At 48.2% G+C, this 13,498-nt stretch overlaps 1 protein-coding gene across 1 annotated transcript in view; it reads left to right on the top strand.

Annotated features, from left to right (window-relative positions):
* Positions 1 to 8,060: 8,060 nt before the first annotated feature.
* LOC135825743 (uncharacterized) overlaps positions 8,061 to 13,498 on the top strand; it is a 70,070-nt gene continuing 64,632 nt past the window's right edge. The window contains exons 1-2 of the mRNA XM_065338364.1: positions 8,061 to 8,168; positions 8,221 to 8,636. The gene's annotated coding sequence lies outside the window, so the exon portion shown is untranslated. The remainder of the gene's footprint in view (positions 8,169 to 8,220; positions 8,637 to 13,498) is intronic.

The following is a 13,498-nucleotide window of genomic DNA, read 5'->3' as shown; positions in this document are numbered from 1 at the left end:
TTAATGGTACCGTACTCTTGATGGTACGGGACAGGTACGGGATAGCGCCAGGCATGTCAATGGCACAAACAAACAAAAATATTGTGGCCAGCTGTCTTTGCTGGTACGGTACAGTACGGGACAGATACGGGATAGCGCCAGGCGTGACACAAACAAACAAACAAACAATCACCAAATTAAAGCTGTGTGGACCCTGGCTAGCGCCAGACGTTACTGAAGTAACGTCTTCTGCATAGCTACGGGAATTAAAGCTGTGTGGACCCTGGCTAGCGCCAGACGTTACTGAAGTAACGTCTTCTGCATAGCTACGGGAATAAATACTACTACTACAGTTGCGTTCTGGCCCAGACTAGAGACTGTCTTACAGGCAGCCACCAACAACACCGGATCGGTCACTATGATGGGCGACTTCAATGTAAATGCTGACCCAGTTTCTCCTGGCCCACAATTGCGCCACATGCATGACACGTGTGGAAGCTATGGACTGCAGAACGTCGTGATAGCACCAACTCGTGTTCTGCCCCAATGTGTGCGTGGAACCATACTAGATCTAGTCTTGGTCAACCATGCCAGCTTAACATCCTGGAACATCGTACCATGTGACATCAGCGATCACTTTGCTGTGAGTGCTTCACTCAGCTGTGCTACTGAAGTAAGCCAGCCAGCGAGTTCGCTCCTCACTAGGCAGCTGCACAGAGTGGATATAGCAGCTCTCCGCGCTGACCTGCTTGCAGCAGACCTTCACATTTTTCCTCCACATGCGAGCGTCGACGATATGTGGTCCACTTGGCACGCTAGCATAATGCGTGTACTGGACCATCATGCCCCAATGACCCCAGTTAAGAAGCGTTCCAGAAGAAGGCCATGGCTTAACAGAGACACTTACCAGCTAACGATGGCAAAGAACAGGCTGCACCGAAGATGGCTGCGAGACCGGGCTAACATAGCATTATTCCATCAGTACAAACGTGCTCGAACGGCGGCAGCAAACCTTGTCAGACGGAGGAAAAACCAGTACTTCAGTGATGAATGTGTTGTCAACAATCGCAATCCAAGGAAGATGTGGTCCCTGTTAAACTCCATCACTGGCAGAGGAGGAAGCAAGCAAGACCCTGCATGTGATGTGAACAAGGTCAGCGTGGCATTTAGCAACATTGTAACTGACCCTGATCGGCCAGCCCACTTGCCATTACCGAATGGACCCCCAGCTGAACACTCACTCAGCTGTCTGGGAACAGCATCTTATGCTGCTGTGAATAAGCTTCTGCAAGCGATAATTCCGGTGAAGGCAACTGGCAGTGATGGAATACCTGGGCTGCTTCTCAAATCCTGCAGTGATATCCTCACGCCATCCCTCACACGGATCTTCAATGAGTCTCTTGAAACGGGCATTGTACCTTCTGCCTTCAAGAAGGCCCTGGTCCGGCCTCTGTACAAGTCTGGAGACCCAACATCCCCCGGGAACTATCGTCCAGTATCCCTGCTGCCGATTGCCTCAAAGCTGCTAGAGAAGCTCGTGCAGCGGCAGCTTGTGGCATTCCTCGATGAACACAATGTTCTACCACCGACCCAATTTGCCTTCAGGAAGGATCACTCCACTGAAGATGCACTTGTGCTACTAACGGATGGTGTTCTCACTGCAAAGGACTCTGCATTGCCTTGCTGCATCTGCCTACTTGACATGTCAAAGGCGTTTGACAAAGTCAGTCACCCTACGCTGCTGCAGGACTTGTTCGACATTGGCGTTTCTGGAACGGCATTAAGTTGGTTTGCCAACTATCTCAGCCATCGAACCCAGCAAGTGCGCATTGGAACCCAGGACGGACCCTGTAATGCATGCACATGCGGTGTTCCACAGGGATCCGTTTTAGGACCAATCTTGTTCAGTGTCTACATGCGCGGCATACCAGAGGTTGCTGGTGACGTGCCCACAGTACAGTTTGCGGATGATATTGGCTTGTACTTCAGCCACCGTCTGCCTACTGAATGCTCCGCGGCGCTTACCCGGGCGGTATCTGCAGTGGCTGACTGGCTAGAGGATCGCAACCTCATCCTGAACTCCACGAAGAGCCAAGTTCTGAGCATGCACAGTGAAGCCATTCCTGTAAATTGCAATGGGACTAGTTTGCCAGCAGCAAGCACTGCGAAGTACCTCGGAGTTCTGCTGGACAGCTCCCTCAACTGGCAGAAACACGTGGACAGCATCGCCAAGAAAGTATCTCAGAAGATCGGGGCGCTCTGGCGATCTAGGCGAGCATTAAGTCTGAAGGCCCGTACACAGTTCATGAAGTCCATCATCATGCCTGATCTGCTGTACGGGTCGACAGCATTTTTCGCCTGCCTGCGACAGGAGCAAGTCTCTCGCTTGCAAGTTCTCCAGAACCGAGCTGCCAGGGCAGTGTTTGGCCAGCCACCCCGCTCTCATGCTCAACCCCTCCTGACCAGCTTGCAGCTCTACAGCATTCAGGAGCTGCACAAGCAGAAGATGCTGAGGTTTGTGTGGCGTTGCCAGCACAATCGAGCCAGCCCAGCCCTCCAGGACAAGTTTCGAAGTGCTCATGGAAACACCACCCGCCTCCAGCAAGGACAGGGTTTGCGCCTGCCGCTAGCCCGGTCAGCAGCAGGGACATCCCGTCCATCGCACTGTGGTGCCATCCTCTGGAACACCCTCCCCAGCGAAGTTCGCCTACTCAATCGTCCCAGTGAATTCGCCGAAGCTGCACTGCCCTTCACGCTGGCGAGCTAGATCTGCAAACTCCGTGAATTCTCCCGCCTTCTGTGTTCACAGTCCCATACTCCCCTTGGAGTAGTCTGCACGGCGCTGCTGCTGTTGTTGTTGTTGTTGCTGTTGTTGTTGTTGTTGCTGCTGCTGCTGCTGCTGCTGCTACAGCAGCTACTGCTGTGGCTGTAGTTACAGCCCCTCTCGTTGTCAGGAAATGTTTGCTTGTGCTACTTCTCATCCAGTTGACTTCTTATTATGACTTTGTACGTTATAATTTTGTTGAGCTCCGGTTTTCCCCTTCATTCTAACTCAAGTGCAGTTTAGCGTGTATTGGCTTGTGATTTCCTTTCTTCTGTTTGCTTGGCATTTTATCGCTCCACAGGCACCCTCGGTCTCAGGTGCTCTCACATTTGTGCAATTGTTGATTTTGGTCCTGAGTTGTCCTCCCTGCGCTTTGCTACCGTCCTCCTCCTTCCTCCACCTATTTTTTTCTTAATTGGCCTCATTATGGCATTCGCTTCCATGTAATTGGGCTTGTAGCCCGTGTGTACTTGCGAATTCAAATAAAAATATACATACATACATACATACTACTACAACGTCTTCTGCATAGCTACGGGAATAATGCATAAAAATAATGATGATACTGTAATGGAAGGCAGCACGGCGGACCGAGTACTTGTACTTGTAGTACTTGTACTTGTAGTACATGTACATGTACATGTACAGTGCTAGCATGCTGGCAACTGAAATCCGACCCCCTGAGCGGTGCGCTTACAAGTTACATCGCAAAGACCCAACACGGGATGGTAAAACTACGAAACAGAGACAGCTAGAATTTGAACCCACCGCTGAGGGGGTCGGATTTCAGTTGCCAGCACTGTACGAGGTGAATAGCAATTTCTGGACATGAAAATAAAATAGAGGCCCACTGGCTGTGTGTTTTACATTTTTCATATCTTTTTGTATCTATTGTATGGCCTAATCCTTCATCTTTCCAAATATGTGACAATTGCTCATGCTGTGATCCCAGAGACTTTATAGCAGGATGTTTTCGACAGGGCAATTTTTTGGCCTAAATTTCAGTGTATGGAATTCTGGACATGAAAGTAAAATAGCGTCAATAGGCATCCTATACTGTACCATTTTTGTTATTTTTTCTATTGGTGGACTGCAGTTGGCCTCTTCACACTTCCAGCCAACAGGTCCAAGACTATACAGCGTCTGAAGTGGAGTGCACATGGGGAAGCCAACGATTCGTCCATTACTTCTTATTTTACTCAAAATTCAAAATTCTCATGCGACATAGTACCACAAAACTCGTTGAAATGCCTCCCAAGAAAAGGCTATCAACAAGGCACCGACACGAGGAGAAACTACAACAGCCCAGCTGTCAACTACAACAAGAAAAAACTTCATCAACCTGACTGACTTGACTCTACACGCGACGAAAAATTATTATACGCGAAATTTCCAGAAATGTACAATGTCCAGATATAGCAATTCACCCCGTACATGTACAGTACAGTAGAATCATGAAGTATACTACTAGTACTAGTACAGTCATGTACTAGTCGTGGACATGGGAATCCGGTCGATTGACCGGGGCCGGCGCCCTCAGCGCGTACAGAACGCTGCGTGCAGGCGACATGTTGATCCGATGCGACTAGCGCGCTGGGTATTTAATATAATAAATTATAGCAATATAGGGGCAGGGGGTTATGACGTAAATCTACTCTTGACTTGTACATGACTCAAGCCGGTGTCGCGTGACTCGTCATGCTATCGCGTGGCCGCGCGCTCGAGGTGCAGCAACTACGCACTACAGTCTGAAACAGACAGTCACCTGGTCACATGTGCACAGCAGTACAGCGGCTGAGGCCGGCCGGGCGGGCTGAGTACTACATCATGCATAATATATATTATAATAACCATGATAACAGTCTGAAACAAACAGTGTACAATCATCATGTACATTATTAGGCCACACTGAAGAAGGTCTGTGGACAGTGTGGTTCGACTCACCCGACCGACCGTACATTTTTCAGCCCGACCGTAACTTTTTTTCGGCGGGCTGTCGTGTGACTGACGTAGACCTACGTACGTGGACTGAACACGTAGGTCTACGTACGTCCACGTCTACGTGCTGTGCAGCGTGAGTCTGCGGACGCAGGCGCTAGGCGGCTCCTTTTGGACTTGACTTGTAGTTGTACTGCAGTGCAGTGCAGTGCAGTGAGTGGTACGCGACGACTGCTGCCTTGTGCTGGTAGTCATGGTAGTAGAGTCTACTCGATACGACCACCGGCACCGGCAGACTGGCGAGACTTATTATTTGAAGTGACCGTCCGGTTGAGAGTGATTGCCTCGTTCCAGATTAAGGACGGCCTTCTGTTTTGGGATGAAGGACAGACGAGATTGCACTTTCCTCGTGTATTGGGAACGATATTTCACCTGTACCGGTAAGTTAGTTGCTGCTCCATGTGTGCAAGCACAGGAAGCGTCGATGGAAAAAGCCCATGTATTCGTGCACGCCGACACCAAACTAGCAATACATGTACCGGTACATTGTACAATTTGTACTTCGAAGTAGTTCCCGAACTTACTTTCAACTCGCATCGTTCTTCATTTGCTTGATGATTTGGACAGTCAGAGTCACCGCTTGAAGTTATTCTCTTCTCGTTCCAGAGCTACACAATGTTTCAAAGTATTAGCCAGTGATCCCTTTATACAACATGTATGGCATAACACTGCGTAATAATGCCGATGTACTGGGTGTCTAAAGGCAGTACAGTGTATTTACATGTACTAAAAAATAGTTGATAAATATGGTGGTAAAGACACACCTGGCAATATGGTGGTAAACACACGCCTTCCCACACACGCTCTCTAGGCTGCAACGTTCTGGCACAGAGCTCTCCTTCTCACCACCACCACCATCAGTTCGCGCCTGGCGCCTGGTCGATGCATGGCTGGCGGTATCCGGCATAGCAGGCTGGTACATCAAGTAGCGCATGGCACATAGATGATGACACAGCAACGACATAGCTCGATTGCGACGTACGTTTCGTCCCCGCTGTGCCAGAACGTTGCAGCCTAGAGAGCGTGTGTGGGAAGGCGTGTGTTTACCACCATATTGCCAGGTGTGTCTTTACCACCATATTTATCAACCATAAGTACAGCTGCAGTGGTGTCTTCAATTTCATTCTACTAAAAAATATATTTAAAAAAAAAAATCCGCCCGCCCGCCCGTAAAAAAAATGTCCATGTTAGTCGAACCACACACCTTCTTTAGTTTGGCCTTGTTAGGGTAGAAATGCATACATTATTATGACATGTACATGACTTGATTGCGACTACTGTACTGTAGTACATGCACGTAAATGTAAGCCTCGTCATAAGCTATAATTAGATCTCCCATGCTTGTAACCTTGTTGTCAGCACTTCTAGAACTAGTACTTCTACCACTTCCTTTTAGTTAGTCAATCACGTCGTTGATTCCGGACTGTTCCATACCTTCCAAGTCATATGCTTGATGACTAATGCTGCTGACTAAATTGCATATCTCACCTTCTAGAACACCTCGCTTAGTCATTGTTGCGCAATGCTCACTTCATCTACATGTATAGCAATGATGATCTAGGTTTGCCTTCTCCACTATTCTAGAACTTGTAGAAGGATGATTTCGTAATCCTTGTCTTACCACCAACCTTGGTTCTCTACCTTCGCTATAAAAGCTGCTGCCTTTCTAGTTTCCTACGGACTAGTACGGGATTAGTTTCATGCTAGACTACAGTGTATTACCTGAGAACTCTTTCTCTCTCTCTCTCTGAATAAGTGTGCAATTCCGTATGATAACCATTAACCATTACTGTACCCTCGTGCTCTGCTGACTGAGCGAAACCGGGACCTAACATTTGGCGCCCAACAGCGGTTCGGAACCCACGACGACCTGAGCTTTCCGTATTCAATCGTAGCGAGTATTTTATTGCACAAGTTTTTCTCCTCCTTATCCCATTCGTCAAGATGAAGTTCGTCCCAGTCTTCTTCGTCACTCTAGTAGTATGTCTGGCTGTCAACAATGCTGTGCCATGCCAAGCACGTAGGCAAGAAGATTCGCAAGATGATCTTATAATTACACTAGCAGCACCCCCGCCAGCGTTGCCTGGCCGAATGTGGCATGCGGGTGAAGCAAGTACATGAACAGCACACGTGCTCAGCACGTGGTGGTGGCCAGACCGCTGAAGTCCTGGTGAGGGAGGTTTTTCATCGTTGGAAGGAGAAGGAGGGACGTCTGTTACGCCTTCGGGAGGCTGGTCAGGGTTGTCCATCACCTGGTACATGGTGGCGGATGAAGCGGCTCAAAAAATTCATAAACTTACGAACAAAAGTGCGATGCGCGCTCTTCACCGCAGATCAGATGCAGAGTGCAGTCAGTGCAGATCTTTTGTATCCTTTTGTTGCAGATGTTTCTATTTGCAGAGAACGGTTCACGTGGTCCGCAGCGCTTGTGCGGCTGCTACAATGTAGTAGTAGTACTAGTAGTGCTACTATGGCCTAGGCTAGGTGGCTACATGATTCGCACGCTCGCGCTTCGCGTGCTCAGTGCTTCTGCGCGCGGCTGCTACTACTACTCGTACTGATCGTGTCTGCTATGTATAAGTATAAGCGCTACCACCGTACCTACACTGTTCGCACGCTTCGCGTGCTCAGCACGTGGTGGTGGCTACACGATTCGAACGCTTCGCGTGCTCTGGCTGCTTCCGCTAGCTACACGATTCGCACGCTTCGCGTGCTCAGTGCTTCTGCGGCCGCTAGCTACACTGTGCTACACTGTTCGCACGCTTCGCGTGCTCAGGGCAGCGCTGCTCCGCAGCGCTTCAGCGTGACACAAAAACACACGTCACAGGTGCCTCTTCTTTATAAGGAGCGTGACACACACACACACACAGACACACGTCACAGGTGCCTCTCTTTTATAAGTAAAGATGTATGATTGTACATGTACATGTACATGTACACTGTCTGTTTCAGACTGTAGAGTGTAGTGTAGTGTGTAGTGTTGCTGCAGCTCGAGCGCGCGGCCGCGCGATAGCGCTCATGTCATGACGAGTCACGCGACACCGCGCCGGCAGTGAAGTAGTACTAGTACTAGTACTACATGTAGTACTACCGGTAGTACTACATGTAGTAGTAGTGGTAGTACAGTACTGTCAGTAGTACAGTAGTACTAGTACCTGAGTGCTGTCTGTAGTCTCTATACCGTAGAGTGTAGTACTAGTAAACAGAATCTGAGACAGGACTTCAAAAAAAGTAAATTTTAATGTTATTATTGTTCAAAGACAAAGGATCAGGACGTCAAACAGTCAAAGAGTCAAAGAAGTACTTAGAAGGTAACTGGTTACGTACTCATGGTAGTTGAGCTAGAGTTAGTAGAGACAGTCGAGAGGTCGTTACGTACTCATGGTAGTTGAGCTAGAGTTAGTAGAGACAGTCGAGAGGTAGAGGTCCTGTCCCCGTACCTCTGGGAGCGAGTATGATGGTTGTTGAGGCCTCTGTTAGAAATCTGGCATGTTAGTTATTGTTACAACTTACATAGGCTTTGTAATTAATTCGACCAGACCTGTCGTGCTGTGCGCAGCGACTGCCGGCCCGTGTGAGCTTGGAGAATAGCAACGCCAATCCTCAGAACAGATCGGTTCCCCCAGTAAGCTGTGTGTGCACAACATGTAACAGAAGCAAAAGGAGCGGTAACGTAGCGGGTAACATTAGCGCTGAGGTAGCGAGCAGCGAGAGAGCAATAATACACCCATCAAGAAAAATGTCCGACAAAACAGCCCTTCTGTCGAGCGCTACTGAGCAGTTGAGGAGATTGCTAGCATGGTGTCAAAGAGAAGGAACAAGTGCTGATTTGAATGTAAGTTTAAGAATACTAAGGGCCATCCGTAAATGTCGATATTTTTTCAAGTCGATAATTTATTTGTTCATTTCTCCCCAGACTCCTCTCTCCCCCCCCCCCCCCCCTCTCAAAACGAACATACACACGTTTATGCAGAGGATCGATATTTTTTTAATGAAGTGCAATATCCTCATGGAACGTGACCGACTGCAACTCTAAATTCACCGTACACTTCTAGGTTTACATTGACGACACGAACGGGGCCCAAACCCCCTCCCCCCCCCCCCCCCCCCCCACGAACGATTATCTTAACCCCTTGAGCGCGGATGACGTACTAGTACGTCATAACACCCACACAGTGCCCCACGGATGACGTACTAGTACGTCATGCGCTTATATACAAACTAATGGCCCGTATCTTCAGTCTTCAGGTCTGTTAGCCGATTGGTAGTGTCTATGCCTTGTGTACGAGGGGTCCCGGGTTCAGTTCCCAGCTGTCGATGTACAGCGATCAGCACAGCTCTTTTTTTTCTCTTTTTTACGCGCGCATACCAAGCAATTGGTGCAATTTCTCAAAAATCGACCTGAGTATGCCGCTCGGCCTGGCGTGCCTCACGGCTGTTCACGTGTAGGCACTTATCAATATGGCGTCGTTCGGTGCGATTTATGTAATATTGTGCGAATAGTACAAATACGCGATGAGTTTGCGTTTTTGCAAGAAACTCATGTCGATCCTCGCGTGGTTCCACGATTTGGGACGCGAAACCAAGAGAAAAGTTTTGAAAGCGCTCGAGCGAGATACTCGACTTTTCGGCAATTTGAGAGAGAAAGAGGGTGGAAAGGCGTCCTGGCCTGCCCAGTTAGCTGTTTTTCCGCTTCAAACTTGCTCGAAGTACTCCTGGCAGTCTGGAGATTGATCTCGCCAGTGATTGTCAGCCTCTGCTTGGCGTGCTCGTGTGTACAACATTCAAGTTAGACATTTCGTAATCGTTCAACGCACAATAGGGTAGATATCACAATTTCAAGCTCACTTGGCCGGCTGCTGTCTTCTTCTACAATATCCCACATGCCGACTAAACAATTTACAGCAGGAAGCAGCCTTCTACACTCAACAGCAACTAAAGGGCCACACTATTTTGTCTTCCAAATCAAGAGAAAACAGGCTCCTGACTCGTCGCGCGTATTTAGAAGTTCACGCGCGTATTCTAATGACACTTGGGGAAGACAACCAGAGGATAGTCCTCTACCTGGGAAAAAATCGATCTAAGCTGGGAAAAAATCGGGAAGGGCTTCTCGGAGCCGAGTTTGTCAGCGACGACACAAGGAGTATTCCAGAACGAAGCCAAAGTCGCACGACACAGAACAAATGTTTCTTGAAGGAAAGGCAGTCATGTGAGGTACGAGCGGAAAGCTTGAAACAAGACGCAGATGATCAGCGTGTTCCCCGGGCTGTCCGGGCTGACTAGTCTCCAAAATCCAGTGGAAACCATGGCCTACTCGTGTTCTGACGATTTGAAAATTCAAATTTTCTTGCCATTGAAGCCCAATCGAGACTTTCGGCGGCCATATTGTTAAGTGGCGTGAAATCGCACAAAAAAACAGCCGTGGCCTTGGCCGATTTTCGCTTTTGTTCTTGTTGTCGAGTGCTGGTCTGGGTCCTACCTACCACTGCCTGTGGTTGTGGCTCCCAAAGATTTCACAACTTGACATAGCCAAGGTTTGAATATTTTCAAAAAAGACCATTTTCTTACGTGGTGCACTGACAAACAGCCCCGCGCTCAAGGGGTTAAAAAAAACCGAGTGGATACGAAGGCAGTGAACGCGTTTCTGAACACCACAGGGACAGACACTAGTGTTCAGACACTAGTGTTCAGACACCGTGTCAGAAACGAAACGTTATACGCGACATTACTGAACACTGGTGTCTGTCCCTGTGGTGTTCAGAAACGCGTTCACTGCCTTCGTATCCACTCGTTTTTTGAATACAATAAAAGCCTTTGTGAAATGTCGGTTCAGCTCGTTCTGTTGATCGCAATTCTAAAATTAAAAAAAACATTGATATTTGTGGACCATCCCTAATTGATAATAATTAAAGGGGAAGTCCGGTGAAAAATTTAAATTTCAGGGTTGGTAGAGTTTCGGCCGCTGAGTCGAATGGTGTTGGTCCCACATGTCCCCGACAAAGCGTTCTCGAGATATTTCCGTTTGAAAAACTGAGTTTCGGGGGCTGCGCCATGACGTCATGCGGCCGCGCCACACCCTCCGCAACGTCATAGCGTGCAGCTAGGTCAAAAGGAGTGCGTGAAAGCAATAGTGTCAGTGCTATTTCAAATGATTTGGCGACCCATAGTAGGTGGTGCAAGCGACTCCGAAGACGTAACTCCTTGTGAGAGTGAGGATGCAGCCATGGCTGACCTTCATGAGTTCGGTCTGGGGCTGAGAACCTCGGTATTCAGCTGAAGAAATGGCCGCGCGGGCCGGTCAAGAGTGAGCGCTACTGAGTTTCCGACTGATGAAGAAGCAGCAGCTATTGCAGACGATCTTGATATAATTATCAGCTCGCTGGAGAGCAGAGTCGCCAAAATGGAGAAGAGTGATGCGAGTGCTCTAAGACTAAAATTTAATGTTGTTCCATACCGATTCGCTTAAGACTCCAGTAACCTGCCACATGGTGATGTTTTGGTGCGAACTTGGCGTATTTCGGACACTCAATTGGAGAACAGTGCAGGCTCTTTGAACTACAGGCACGACTCTTCGCTCGCAACGCTACGGGATCTGAAAGTTCTAGGTCCGGGAGCTGTTCGCTGTTTTGTCACTTGTCACGGTTGTGCACTCATCGCTGTAGCATAAAATAATGAGGCGGGAGCGGAAAACTAAAATTTTCTTTCTCAAAGCACAACCACCACCGGCAAGGAGAAACGCTCGTTCTCTGACTACACGACTGTCACGGACTGATACGAGTGTAGTACATGACAAGTCCGTGTGTTGACTAGCTTTCCGAGTCTTGTTGTACCTACCCCAGCATGGCAGTGCGGGAGTAGTTCCGTGTGTGATGAGTTTGTTGACTACACTACAGGTAGCATACACGCAGCGCATTGCTAGACCCGTAGATCATGGTAGAGAGGCCAGTGCATGTCGACGGAAAAAGTCCAACTCGGAAACGGCTAAAATACGGTATAACCTCGAGGTTTACCGAGCTGAAAATCACAGGGTACGTAGTGTTTGTAACACTGAATCGAATGGTCTTGGTCCGAAGAAGCTGCGACAAACGGTTCCCCAATCGAACGCGCTCCGAATATGGCCGCTTTTGTACACATCTAGATGGTGTGGCCACCTGGCTGCACGCTGTGACGTCATCACCTGGATCTGGGTGAGGCGCGCTCTAATCCGCACATGTTCGATTGGGCGTATCTGACGAACCATAGGCCGCAGCCTCCTCGGACAAAGACCATTCGACTCAGCGCCCCGAACTCTACGGACTGTGAAATTTAAATTTTTCACCGGACTTCCCCTTTAAAATGAACTCGGATGGCCTATGGTGAGTCTAGTTAATTATGGGTAAAAAGGAGAAGGACAAAAATGTTACGAGTTATGACTACCTGTCCACCAACGTAAGCAGATCTTATACAGTCAGCGAATGGGACAAAATGGCACAAAACGGATAAGGAGTACGGAGGCATTCAACAACCTGACACCTAGCTCCAACACTTCTCCGAGGCGCAAACCAACAGCCTTCTGATTTGGAAGGCTCAGGTCATTGAAAGGTCCAAGAGGGGAAGGAAAGCGCAGCTAAGAAGAGCAGAAACTACGTCCCTCTTAGACCTTTCCTAACCTGGGCCTTCCAAGTTGGAAGGTTGTTGGTTTCGCGCCTCGAAGAAGTATTGGAGCTAGGTGTGAGGTCGTTGATTGTCTGAGTACCCCTCGTCAGCTTTGTGCCATTTTTGTTCACTCGCTGACTGTAAATGACCTGGTTAAGTTGGTGGACAGTTAGTCATAACTCGTACCATTTTTGTCCTTCTCCATTTATCCATAATTGAAATGACTTTAAAGTTTAAACTCAAATTTTGATGTAAAGAACACTCAACTCAACTCTAAGGCCGTGATCGTTTGGTCGGATCCAGATCCAGATCCATAGGATCCCCTGGATCTGCAGTGATCGATTGGTCGAATCCCGATCCAGATCCCTCGGATTTGGATCCGAGTAACCCTGCCCCGGGAGCAGGGTTGACCGGATCCAACGGATTCATTTTTGCCAAACAAGACTTTTGTACGTGTTTAGCGGGTAAAAATCATTGTTATATGCTTTTAGCCAACACACACATGGACAAGTGTTGCACCATTCAGATGAGTACGACGAGTTACAAACCCTGGAGTAACTTTTCGATTGTCATTTTTCTACCTCAGCATGGTCACGGTAGCAGTGTGTTCCCAACATGATTGGTTGATTCTGAGGGTTGCAGTGGATCTTGGATCGGGATCTTGATCCAGATGCGACGAAACGATCACAGCCTAAGACGAAAATTATACTTTGAAGCCAAAATACAAAAAAACATGGACCTTGCCAGTAAAAGCAAAGAGAGAGGAAAGCACGAACACAAAGTGGCCATACATACATTACATTTTTACATTGACATGTATAGAATGCACATGTGTGCATACTATACATGTGTACCGAACAGATCTTGAAGACAAAAGCCTACAATAGGGCTTGAAAGTGATGACGTCAAAACGGCCAGGGAGTAGTAAGTTGACATCAGATTTCTATTTTTGGATCCACTAAGGTGTGACTTTGCTATTGCCTAAGTATGTGGGTGCATAGCAACCCACTCATGTCGCATGCATGTGTGACTTTTATTTCGCCACCAGTTGTAACCCCGCCC

The sequence above is a fragment of the Sycon ciliatum genome, chromosome 10, assembly GCF_964019385.1.
Source record: "Sycon ciliatum chromosome 10, ocSycCili1.1, whole genome shotgun sequence".
NCBI classification, from domain to species: Eukaryota; Metazoa; Porifera; class Calcarea; order Leucosolenida; family Sycettidae; genus Sycon; species Sycon ciliatum.
Note: the sequence above shows the minus strand (reverse complement) of the source record. Positions and strands in the feature narration are given on the sequence as shown.